The 12,863-nt window shown below is 46.0% G+C and overlaps 1 protein-coding gene across 2 annotated transcripts in view; it reads left to right on the top strand.

The window, feature by feature from the left end:
- The first annotated feature begins 4,746 nt into the window (after positions 1 to 4,746).
- CHRM3 (cholinergic receptor muscarinic 3) overlaps positions 4,747 to 12,863 on the top strand; it is a 2,422,098-nt gene continuing 2,413,981 nt past the window's right edge. The window contains exon 1 of one of the 2 annotated variants that reach the window (XM_085612342.1): positions 4,747 to 5,109. The gene's annotated coding sequence lies outside the window, so the exon portion shown is untranslated. The remainder of the gene's footprint in view (positions 5,110 to 12,863) is intronic. The other variant, XM_085612343.1, reaches the window with a different exon arrangement.

Below are 12,863 nucleotides of genomic sequence, written 5' to 3'. Positions count from 1 at the left end.
AATGAAGCCATATATTTCATAAATAAGTATTCATCTCAGATGACCTAATTGCAACAGGATTAGATCCTCTTGGTTTATATTCAATATGTGTTGCTATTTGTTGGACTTGCCCTTTCTGCAGAGTGATCTTCAAACTTTTTGACCTCACGCTATAGTTTTCTGAACCCGTTTTTGTAGACTTTTAGGACTCTGCATTTCACCACTTCTAACCAATGTTAAACTGCTTATGCTCTCGCCTTTAAACATGGTAAAATTAGATTACACTTGATTGACACATCTAATTTATTATGCCCCGAATAAAGGGGTGCTAAATATACCCAGGGCCTGTTAATTAAATGCTACTAGTGGGCCTGCAGCACTCATTGTGCCACCCACTAAATTGGCCCATTTGAACATGTCTCAGGCAGTGCTTAATTTGAGCTGGTGATTTCTGGTACTCTGCACCGGCACTTAATCATCAACACAAGCACTGTTCATGAGCACCAATTAGAGACACATTAATGTATGGTAGGCACGAGGAGATTAAGTGATTTTCCCAGATAAACAGGATGTTGAGACGGCGCTGAGACTCAAACCTGGTTTCCCAGCTCCGAAGTCAGCATCTCTAGCAATTACACCACATCCTCTCCCTATTTTCATGGTTAGTAGTTGGTTCTTTTTAGACGGCGCTAACATGAGAAATGGGCTGGTGCAAACTGCGCCCTGACTACAGCCCCGGCACTTATGTTTTTTATAAATTAACCACTGGTCTCAGGCCTCCCAGTGCAGCCTGTGGGTGTAGTTTTAAACGCCATATCAACCTCGCAAAATAAACCTTTTGCCATACCTAAACCATCCTATTTTAATGCATATACGTCACCCCTAGGGTAGGACCTAAACAACCCAGAGGGCAGGGTCCAGTGTATTTAAAAAGTTGGACATGTACTTAGAAGTTTTACATGTCCTAGTAGTGAAAAACTCTAACATTCATTTTTCACTACTGCAAGGGCTATCTCTCTCATATGATAACATTGGCTTCCTCATTACATTTAATCAATGATAGCTTTAAATTGGGTGCAGATAGGCTTGCCAAGTTTGGTGTCTAAAGAGTTGTAATTTAAAGACCTCTTTAATGGGAAAGTTGGATTTTAAATCACAATTCCGAAAATGCCACTAATAGAAAGTTGGCATTTTCTTTTCCTAACCATTTGGTGCCTGCAAACTGTTTACTGGGTCACATGACTAGGTGTAGCTGGCAGTTGGTGCTTGTGTATTTCTCCCAGACAGTGAGACAAAGAGAAGATAGGTGTTGGAAGGATGGGTCACTCTGAGGTAACGAGGGGGCGGAGCTGTCACCTAGCACACATGCACATCACAAAGGCCCTGCCTGAACACACTCAGAAAGAGTTTGTCACTAATCTTTTGTGTCCCCAGAAAAGCTGGGCCCATGGCAGGTAGGAAGGGGTTTACTGACACCTCAGAGGGGTGGTGGAAACCTCCAGAACATCCTACTTCAAAGGGGGCACTACCTATGAATATTGGACCCTGAGACCCAAATCTTCAGTACTTATCGAGACCAGTGGAAGACACAGAAGGACTGCTGTGCTGCTTTGCTGAAAGAAGGACACCACTCTGCTGCCCTGCTGCCCTGCTGCCCTCCTGCTTGAGTGAGAAGAAATGAACCTGCATCTTGGACCCAAGATGACCAGAGTGACTCCAAGGGCTAGCTGGCTGGCCTTTTGATCAGAGCCTCAAGGACAGAATAGGCTCCAACAACCTTGAACCGAGCACCTAGACTCTTACAGACACTATGACAGACACTCTTTATGGTGGCCAAAAGTAGGATGGGCTGCAGCTGTTTAAGTGACTGTTGACTACCTCTGCACTTTACTTTTGGCACAGTTTATTAATGATTTAGTCAGATGTGATTTATAAGGCCTTCAATAATTTAATATTATTTCTGTACTGTTGTCAGTTGTGAAACGCATACCAAACTCACATTCCATGTTACAAAACGGGAATGAAGATACTTTGTGGGAAAACCAGTTTCCCTCTGTGGCACTGGACCTTGCAGCTAACCACCAGTCTGCCAACGGCACTTTAGAAAAAGCACACCTGTGCTTCAACATAAAGCTGTGTCATATTTGAAGAATCCCTAAGGCTTATATTTTTAACTCGTCTCCCCATTTAGTTGCTCATGAGCAACAATGTTGCGGCTGGTGCCTCCAGAACTAGATACAGCACACAGAGCCGGAGAGGACTTTTATTCAACCGGGCATTTACCCGGTGAACTGGAACACCTGGAGGTGAGTTTATAGGGCAGGGGGACTCTACTGGTGCCTCTGTCACTTTCACCAGCTCCCTGAGATGAATTGCATCAGGCATGGGGAGGCTTCAAGACAGAGGGAAGGAGACTGAAAGAGGGAGAGGGAAGATGCGATAAGAGAGGAGAGAAAGAGAGAGGATGGATGGATGGATGGATGGATGGATGGATGGATGGATGGATGGATGGATGGATGAATGGATGAATGGATGGATGGGTGGATGGATGGATGGATGGATGGATGGATGGATGGATGGATGGATGGATGGATGGATGGATGGATGGATGGATGGATGGATGGATGGATGGATGGATATTACGCTAGGAGATAAAGGGCACGGGGCTGATTTGAGCATCATTGCCAGTTCTGCTTTAGTTCCCAGTCCGGCCCTGACAGCACTCCATATGAAGCCTTCAGTACTGGACACGATAAGCTACAGGTGTTCTCCAGAACTAAACACAGCACTTTAGATAAGGCGTCCAGTACTTGGCACAGTGCTACAGAGTGTGTGTTCAGAACGGTACACAACACCAGATGTGGCCTCCAGAACTAGACACGATATATCAGAGGTGGTATTTGGAACTACACATAAAACTCGAGGTGGAACCACTAGTGACAAACACAACATAGAAGGGGTGACCTAAACTGGGACACAATATGACAAAAGAGGCCTTTAAATGTAACTCAGTACACTAGGCGGGGTTCCGATAACTGGACACAGTCCTCCAGATGAAACTTCAAGCACTTAATGAAATAGCACACCAGATGAGCAGTGTAGAACCCAACACAAAAACCCAGATGTGGCCTCCAGAACAGGACACACAACGCTATTTTTTCTATAGAGGTAGTAACAATGTCCTAAGTGAGGCATTGAGAACAGGGGGTAATATTCCAGATGCCTGCCGCAGAAGAGGACACATTACTCCAGAGGAGACCTTAGCAATAATGTTACAGGGGAAGAGAGAGAGAGAGAAAGAGGGAGAGAGAGAGAAAGAGAGAGAGTTGCATTTTTTTTGCAGAATGTTTACTGCTGCTACATGTGACTGCTATATGTGACATATGTGCTGCTACAGGTGGTATGTGTTTGAAAACACGTACACCTCTGCTGTCCGTACTCTACATTGTTGTTGTGTAATGAAAGCACTGCAGCTGTGTATGCTGTATTTGTGTGTGTATTAGTGGAGCATGGTAAAAATATGTTACTACACAAAAGCGAAAAATATTTACTTTGACAATCCTCGTTTTATTTGTTTCACTGCTGCGTTCATCAACAATTATTCAAATATGTTTATACTGCAGAGAAAGGTCTGCCCATTCTTCCAGGTGCTCAAAAGTCTTGGGAACATGTTTCAAACTTGAACATGCACTGCTGTTATGCTTACTCTGCAGCGTCGCCGTGAAATATCTTAAACAAACAGTCCAGTACAATAGGTCTGACGTCGTTTACCTCAGGGCGAACCAGCATCCCTTGAAAGAATGAACTGCTCGGGAACTGGTACTGTCTGTCGCAAGTCCCTCTCGCTGCTGCCTCTCAGTCCCTCCCGCACGCGCTGCTCTGTAAATGTTTAACGCTCTTCCAGCGGGATCACGCTGTGCCCGTGGTGACAGTTTGAGCTCAGCAGGTTCCGTGGTGTCAGAATATATAATGGACACGGTGGCTCGAGGCCAAGAAGGTGCACACCCCATCCTCCACTCAGCAGCCTGCTCAGCTGCCCGCGCGCGAATCAATGCCCGGACCTGAGCTGTCAGCACTACTCAGGCACGAGTTTTGTTTCATGGTAGCTGTTATAATGTAGACGAAAGTAAGATATATATTAAAGGAGAGGCTGGCCGCACCAGTTTACCCTAACCACCATTCGTGCGTGCTTCTGTAATTCTTTAATTCTGAAATCGTTTAGGTATCTATCAACTTTTTGACGCGAAAAGTGGGGGTGGGTGAAAGGGGCTTTGCTTTCTATCTGAATTTGTGGACCTTCCAGAAAAAATGCTCTTGGTTATTTTTATGACTAGTTTTGACTACTGGTCCAGTGACGATGGGAGTAGTTAATCTGTCACTCCTGTTTGCACTGCTTCTTGCCCCATCATCTACCGCGCACTGCGTGAATCTCCATACATAATGATTGCTTTTGTTTTGGGCACTTCGCATTTTTCAGCAGAACCCCTGGATAGTAGACTTTGCGCAAGAAAACGAAAGGGGGTGGGTGGAAGATGTCAGAGCTGCAGAGTGGATGTCCACTAGTGTTGGGGGGAGGGAAGTAAGCACCGAGCGCTACTTGGGGTGGAGGGATTTCCTTGTCGGCTGAGGTGCCAGTTACGCACTTGCTGAAGCGCCGCTAATAGTCTGAGCTTCCGACAGGGCAGGAGATTCCGCCGTAGGAGGAGCCGCGAGCCGTGAGGTCACAAGCCCTCAGCCAATTGGGAGCGCTGCCGCGTGCGCTGGACTGTCTGTGCTCTCTGTGCAGCTCGTGCGGGGAGCCGGTATCGCTGCTGGGACAGGGGAGCAGCGACCAGGGGTCGCCGCTGACAGCAAGGCACTGAGGACAGGCAGCAGGGGACCGAGGGCGTGCTGCGCACATAGCGCTGAGAGGCGAGCTGCGCAGATAGCCTAGCGCAGGTGCGGTATCGTGGTCGTGGAGCTTCGTGGCGGAGGGGACCACTGTGCAGGGTGTCAGTGACTCTCAGCAGGGAGCGGAGGCTGAAGAAGACTTATTGGGATCATTCTGCGCGGGGAACCCTGGAGTGACAGGAAGAAAACACCAGGGATCAGTGAGCTGCGCGGGGTACGCGGACACCTTAAATACAGCAGGTGAGCGGCGCTTAGCAGCCCCATCTACATCTGTGAGCTTTAGCGTGTTTGATTTCTCTCTGGGTATTTCTCTGTGTGTTTTTGCTGCCCACCTGTGTGTTATGTTTGCGTGTATGTGTGTTGCGTTTCGGGTTGAATATTTATGTGTGTCTACATCCAAGCTCTCGTGTCAGTATGCCTTCCTGTCCTTTGCTCCGCCACAGTTCCCACTGCTTGGTAAACTGGTTGTTAATGTAGCGTTTCTCAACTTTTAGAAGGTCAGGGTTGAGTTTAAGGTGATCAGACTGAATGTGATGCGATTTACACTAGGCGGTGGGGTTCAAGGTGTTAAGGCTCAGTCTTTCTCCTTTCACTAGAATGTGGAGCCCTGGTATGAGCCCACCCTGACGGTACAAGACCTACACAGCATATACCGTGCGAGATATTGTGCAATCACACCCCCTTCAGACTGCATATGTGATGCGAGTTACACTAGACGATGGGGTTCGAGGTGTAAAGGGCTCAGTCTTTCTACTTTCACTTGACTGAGGCCAGCCACCCTGATAGTACCAGACCTACACAGCATATACCTTGCGAGATATTATGTAATCACATCCCCTTCCCATGAAGACGCAAGCGTGCCCATCCGTGATATAATGACTCATCGGTGGAGGGAGTTTACCTCAGACATACTCCAGCGTCCCAAGGGAAACGCCCTTAAAAATGTTGCTTAAAGAATGTGTGAAGGGCTGTGAGAGGAATGAAATACGTTCTCTAGTGTATATGGAGCATGATACACCTCGGATCTGGCAGGGGCTGGCTGGTGCCTCGCACCTTGAGAGACAGTCATTAAGTAGCTTTGCAAGGATGCCATTGGCCCTGGTGCAAACAAGGGCAATGGTCCCTTTTACAGCTGTTGGGGTAGTATAAATGCAACAATTATCAGAATTCAATGGGCCCCGCTGCCACTGCACCTGCTGCACCAATGGTAGCCACGGAGATGGTGCACTTTGCGCCCTCCTGCAAAGTAAGCGGCACAGCTTTTGATGTAGAGACTCAGACTGCAGCATGCAGTCAGTCCCGCTGCAGGTTTTCACTTCTTGGAGGACTTGGTGTTTGTTTTAGAAAGGCTGCTGAGAAGTGAGAGTAGGTATGGCGTGTCAGCTGATGGTGATCAGCTTCAGGGAGGCGGCTGTGAGGCCCTGCGTTCAGAGGTGGTTGTCAGCGCACGTCATCTGTGGTGTGGTGAGGTGAGGTGGTCTGCGTGTGTGGATCACAGCCAGTGCCTCACTTCTACCAGCAGCTTCGGCACTCTCGGCACGCTGGCCAGCGAGCGCGCCACTGCTCTGTGATTTATACTATGATTAAAGAATTGCAAGGACCTGCCAAATGTAAAGTAAACATTAGGAGTGCTCGCGCCGGGGCCTGTAAACACTTGGAGTCTGGGGTGGCCTGGTCCAAGTCCCGCACTCGCACACCTCCCAGGTTTACATATGCGATATGGGGCTCCTGCGCAGAGGATCACGCGTTTCCGTGTCATTGTTCTTGGGATCTTTCTAGTGTGCCGTGATTCTTAGCTGGGTGGACAGACTTCTCTTGGCCTGTTCTGTGCGTGGGACTTAGGGGGGGGGGGGGTCTCCGTATCCACAGATTCCTGGTCTCTGAGGCGCCCCCAGGCTGCAGTTCCTCTTTCCCGGGTGAATGATTGAGCTGGGGCACTTGTCACGCTCAGATTTCCCATACACGCGTCCTAATCCCTTTCAGCGCTCTGCCTGGCTGGATGGGGGCTCAGCAGGCATGCCAGAGAGGCCATCTGCGGTTGCATTTCCACTCGACCATTCCTGTTTATGTTTTTGTCTAACGTACGCAATCCCAAACCAAGTTTGTCGGAACGTTGTGAGAGGATAAAGAGATGATGGGTGGGCTGTGATGTCCCGCAGCGCAGCACTTTGCACCCCCGGCAGCAGCATATTATGTAATACGCCGCTCGGGCGCCTCTATTGCCGGGAACCCTCTTCCCCAGCGGAAACGCTGCTCTTTTGAAGAAATTGCTTGAATGTTTCTGTGGAGTGTGGAGTTAATGGGCTGATCATTTTTGTGACGCGCTCTACATTCCCATAGGTCTGTAAACGCAGCGGTACTCATTTATTTGTTATTGCAGCTACTGTTCTGGTTGATTTGGGTTTTTTTTTTACAGGGTGTGATAAATACAAGTGCGCTGCTGGTTTCTTTTACGTCCAGTCGTTACCGTATGGCTATGTGAACACATGACGAACTGTAAAAGAAAATCAATTCTCATTCTGTGTGCCTTTTAGACCCGTTGATGGTGTCTGTTGGTTTACATTCGTATAGTTTGCCAGTGGTGTGTTCTTCGCTTGTTTCTGTTGGGCACTCTCGCTGCAGTGCTCAAAAGGCGCATGTGACGCGGCTGGTTCCAGCAGAAACCATTTTAAACTTGCCAACTGGCATTCGTGTCAGTATAGCTGCACCGCATACTCTAGTCGGTTGATGTCGGAGAGGAACTCCTAGAGACCCCGCGTATACACTTCATACTAGTTTGTCAGCGCCTTGCTGTGCTAAATCTCACGCGCCAACTATATAGCGCCAAGAAGGGGGTGTTACAGAACGCTACCACACCTACTTCACGTCGCCGTTGTTTGAGTAACAGCAGTCATCAAACATTGCGGTAGAAAGGCAGTAGAACAGATGCACGTTCTTACATGGCTGTTTGTATGCAGCTCAGCTCGTAAAAGGGTATTTTAAGTGTATGCGTCAGTACTTGCACTTCACGCAACCCCTATTCTCTGTAGATTGCCCTGTCGTGTCGATACTTTGACACTGTTGGGTGCTTGAAAAGAGGCGCTTCCTGGCACTCAAAAACACTGGCAACTTTGCTATAACTTGCCGGGATGGGGTGCAGGGCTGTGGTGTTGTACCCGCTAGAGCAGGGGTTGGTTGCATGCAGAGCCCACCCTGCACTTAGGATATCATGCCCCCATATCAGTGCCATGGAGGAGGAGGAGACGAACAACATCACAACACCTTCCAAACTGCCTCGCATCAATAAGCTAGCATTTCTATGATCTTTGCGTTTCATCCGATCTGTTCACCGTCTTCTAACAAGTCAGGGTGAGCTGACGTGACGTCATTGTTGTTACGTGTGCACACGATTACAGTCAGCGTTTTGGTACAGAGCCCCAATAAAGGAATGGCAATCGTTTCTACGTGTTCACAAAAGTATCCTCAGATGACGTATGCCATACATTGTGTGTATATATCGCCCTTGTATCAACTAAAAAACCCTTTCGGAACATAGTTGTCCTCCTGTTCTTATAGTCGCCTTGCAGACTTAACTTAAGAATGTGCAAAAAAAAGTTCACTTAAAGTGCCCGGAAGGTCTTGATTTGTACCGAGGTTCTATTTAACGCCCACCAACGTAAAATAAGGTCGTTCTGTTAAAGCAAAGCGGGAACACCGGTGCACCGAACGCCTGGATGACTGTGTAACCCAGAAAGCATGCTGCAGGCCCAGAAGCCCTTCATTCTTCCAGATAAACTGGCTTCAAGACTTAATGAAGAGTGTTGGAGGTTATAAAATGCACATTAGCGCAACAAGAGGCGCGAGACTGTAAAAAGACTCCATTGATTTTCTCTTGATCGTTTGCTTTACTCGCGAAGCTTTTATTTACATAGCACGCCTGGCTAGATGTTTTCCTATTACTGCCTTTCCCTGTGGGTCTAGGCGCAGAGGGTATGACGAGCCTCAATCATTACCCGCTTAGTAATTGCAGAAATTAACTGATGCAGACACCTGAATTAACTCGCATACATTATAGATTTTTTGTGGTGACAATGGTTCAGCCAGTTTATTTGTGTTTGAGCCACATTCGCCGAGCTCGTGTTAAGATAAGATTAGGCCTTAATTTACAACCGGATATTGGAATTGTTTTATGACGTTTAATGTGTTGGCGCACACCGTAGTCTAGGTTTCTGATGATGTCACGGCATGGTAAATATTTACGGACTCCAATTGGAACATTTACGAATGAGGTTGCACGGTAGAGGACCAACCCGTGCAACCTCATTCGTAAATGTTAAAAGAAAAAGTAAGCCACATATTCTTGGTAGGAAAACCATGCTTTGCGCTTCTGGTGACTTACAGTCAGCGGCATTGGAATTATATGAAGGAAAAGATCAAAGTACGAGACAGGGTTGACTAAATTATGCAGCAAGAAAAGGCAAATTATGCGGTGTAATGTGGTACATTTTGTGGCAGTGTTACTTTAATAAATTGAATTTCTTACTCATGTTAATGCTGCCCGGGAAAAGGTTCCACCTCATTAACAACAGTTTACCCCCCCCCCCCACCCTAAAAAGAAAGCAGAAGGCCATTGAAACGTGGCCAGCTGATTTTTGGGAAGGGCCTTCCACTGCACGGCAGAAGATATCACTGCGTTTTTAGTAAAGCTCAATATGTCAATCTACAAACAATTTTTTTTATAAAGGCAGCAAATTATGCAGCTGATATGGATTACGTCGCAAATCCTGCAAATTCATAATTATGTGGAAAACGCCCCAAGTTCAGAATTGCATATTTCCAATGCCCCTGGTTACGGTGGAAACAGTCTCTCGTACAAGGTGCTCAGGTCAAACAGATTGCAAGGGAAGCATGTGCTGCTTGTATGTGGCTACCATGTACTCTCAACCCACAGCACTGAAAAATCTGGCCTCCTTTGTCACGTGGCCTGATGCCATATCCGTTAATAGTTCATGAGCTAATTTCAAAGGAATACATAGTTAGTTAGTCGTATATAACAAGAAATTATACATGGACAAATATTCAGGCAACGCTTTTCATAGAGGAGTTCCCACTTACTGACGCAACTTAAACTTTTCTCTGTCTATGACTGCACTAAAACCCCAATGCTAGAAGTCATCTTGCATTGTTGTTTATTACCCATGTCCAATGCTCAATGTTGTGTCTTCATTGCCCACAGCTGCAGTCCTCCATCGAGGAGGCAACTTTCATCTACACAACTAACAAGCCCCCACTTTCCCACTAACCAAGGCCTGGGAGCTTCATATCAAAGACAGCCAACTCAGAGCTGGTAAATTACACAAGCCTAAAGTTAGTAGTCAGAGCAAGGTCTTGCCCAGACGTGGGTCCCTTGTACCACTGGAACCAATCTACACCCCACTGAAGAGCGGCTAACTCTGCCCAAACCAGAGCTTGGCTGCTTGTTTTCTGGTTCAGAGAGAACCTGGACTGGCAGTTTGGGCTGGGCTGTTTGTGTTGGAGCAGGTCCATGATTGATGGCATATTGGGCAAAAGAACAATGGCTTCAAGTGGTACCCAGAGTGATTGCCAGCAGTTAGACTTTTGCAATCATCCTCCCATCACCTTTTGTCTGGTTGATGTAAAGCCTAAAATCAGTGGCGGCCAGCTCAGTTATTGAGGCGGGGCGTGGCAGGAGGGAAGCCGTCAGATGACGGAATAGGTATTATTTATTTATTTAATTATACCTATTCCGTCGTCTGACAACATCACCCCTCCCCTCCCACCCCGCCCCTCACCACCCCACCAAACTGCCCCACTGCACTTACCTGAGCCGTCCGCCGCTGCCTAAAGTACACATACTTTTATCATTTTTCTCCAATCTCATCCCATTTGGGTTCAACCAACTCTGAATACCACAGACATCCCATCAGGTCTTGCATTTAGTGCGCTGAAAGCAGTCATAGTTGCATGGTTTCAACAAAAGCATAATAACATACCATAAAATAACACAGCACAGAGTTTGATAACTTAACACAACATAACATAACAGAACATACAATAACAACATAACTTAGCATAGCATAGCATAACATAAACACTGACTGCTTTAGTCTCCTAATGAAGTGCTGCTAGGAGCGTTGTTCATTTTATTTTGTAACCATTATGGTGCCTTCTCCAACTACCTCCCCCCACGTTCTTTGTGATACGTGTCTTGTTCCCACCCTGTTGAAATTTTATTTATGGTTTATATTGTTGAGTTAGAAGCTGCAGCTAACCGTTATGTAAACTTTGTTTTATTCTATTATGAATATGTAGCTTCTTGCAACTTACCTTATAACTTTTGTCACTGTGTTGTTGGAAACTTTCAAATTTTTCGGAAACACCTTATAGCTCTGAACCTAAAGTGCTCAGCCCACCACCATGTCTTGTTTGTGCTTTAGAAAACTGCTGATAAATAAATGCATACACCTAGTATATTATATCATCCATATGATCTCGTTGGAGGGACTCAGTAATTCTCTATCACACTCACTACCGACCTGCTTGCGCTCCTTGGTCCTTCTCATGTGCGCTATGGTAAGGAACACGCAAGGCCTCACCAGGTTGCTTTTCATATGCGATGTGAGACATTTTTCACTGCTTTCATTATCATCTCACCAGACTTCTTCAGTGTCACATACATGCAGGATGACTCAGTGAGTTGAATGTTTTCTGCTGACACATGCGGTGATCTGAAGGTCACAAATTTAAATCCCAGAAATAGAGACTCAGCTTTCCATCCTTCCAAGGTCAGTAGATTGAGGAGTACAAATTAGACAATAATGGGATTTGTTAGTTATAGCATTTAGTAGTGGCGCAAATGTAGTGTCAATGCTATATAAAAGCAAGTTATTGTTACCAAACACTAATGGCTACTGGGTAATGGGAAGAGGTGTGGTGTAGGAGGGAAGAGGTGAGGCGCAGCAGCCAGGGCGGCTGACTCCAGAACAGGGGGGCTCACGGTTCGATCACCGGAGTCAGATCAGCCCACACCAAGTGACTCTGGGCAATAGCTCGCTTAATCTCCCCGACGGCCCCCAGCCCCTTGACGCCGTCGGGTAATTGTTTGTGCTTTACAAATATTGGATTTTCATTTACATGGCAGATGCCCCGTATTTTGCCTCTAGATTGGTCTGAGTAGATGGGCTTTTTAAACTCTCATTAGCTCATGGCTGTACAGAATGTGCACCCATTTTCTATTATTTTATGGTTGTGCATGATTTCTGCGAGATTTCACTTATTTCTGCGAAATCTACTTTAAGTAGTTTCAGTTGACATTAGAGACATCCTGGAATCAGTTTTTGTGTTAAATTGAATCTATGGCATATCATTTGCTATTTATTATTTAAAGAATATGTTTTAATTTTCTTTTGTCAGAGATATATCCGAAAGCCAAAAAGAAATACTTCACAACTGGATCTAATTTTAATTGACCAATGGAATTTCCACCAGCATGCGACTAATTATTTGTTCTGGCAATGTCATCATAATTACATACACTTTCTTCCCAGTTGTTTTGAGATCCTGTAAAAATGTTTGGTTTAGTTTAGTTTGAGGGTACTCTATGAAGTCCAATCCCCCAGTATCATGTTGATAGGATATTTCTTTAAACTATGCTACCTGGGACTACAAAGAGCACTAAGAAAATCATGTTTAGCAGAACACTACTAGACTGCTTCTTCGACGTGTGTTGCTGGCTGAATCTAATTTATGTATCGTTAGGGGGTTTGGGGGTGCATTCCTCTTTGAATCCTTCTCCTACTTGCAAATGCTACTCAATTAAAAAAAATATCAAAAATGGTTCTGCGGCGCTACTTGTGCTGTCAACACAAGTACACAAATAACACTCAATATATAACAAGTTCACTGACTTGGATGCGCTGCTCACTGCTCACATCAAAGATAGAAACAATATTTATAACTCAAAATTTAACAACCTCTACTTGTTATTCCATTTA

The sequence above is a fragment of the Triturus cristatus genome, chromosome 6 (assembly GCF_964204655.1).
Source record: "Triturus cristatus chromosome 6, aTriCri1.1, whole genome shotgun sequence".
NCBI lineage: Eukaryota > Metazoa > Chordata > Amphibia > Caudata > Salamandridae > Triturus > Triturus cristatus.
Note: the sequence above shows the minus strand (reverse complement) of the source record. Positions and strands in the feature narration are given on the sequence as shown.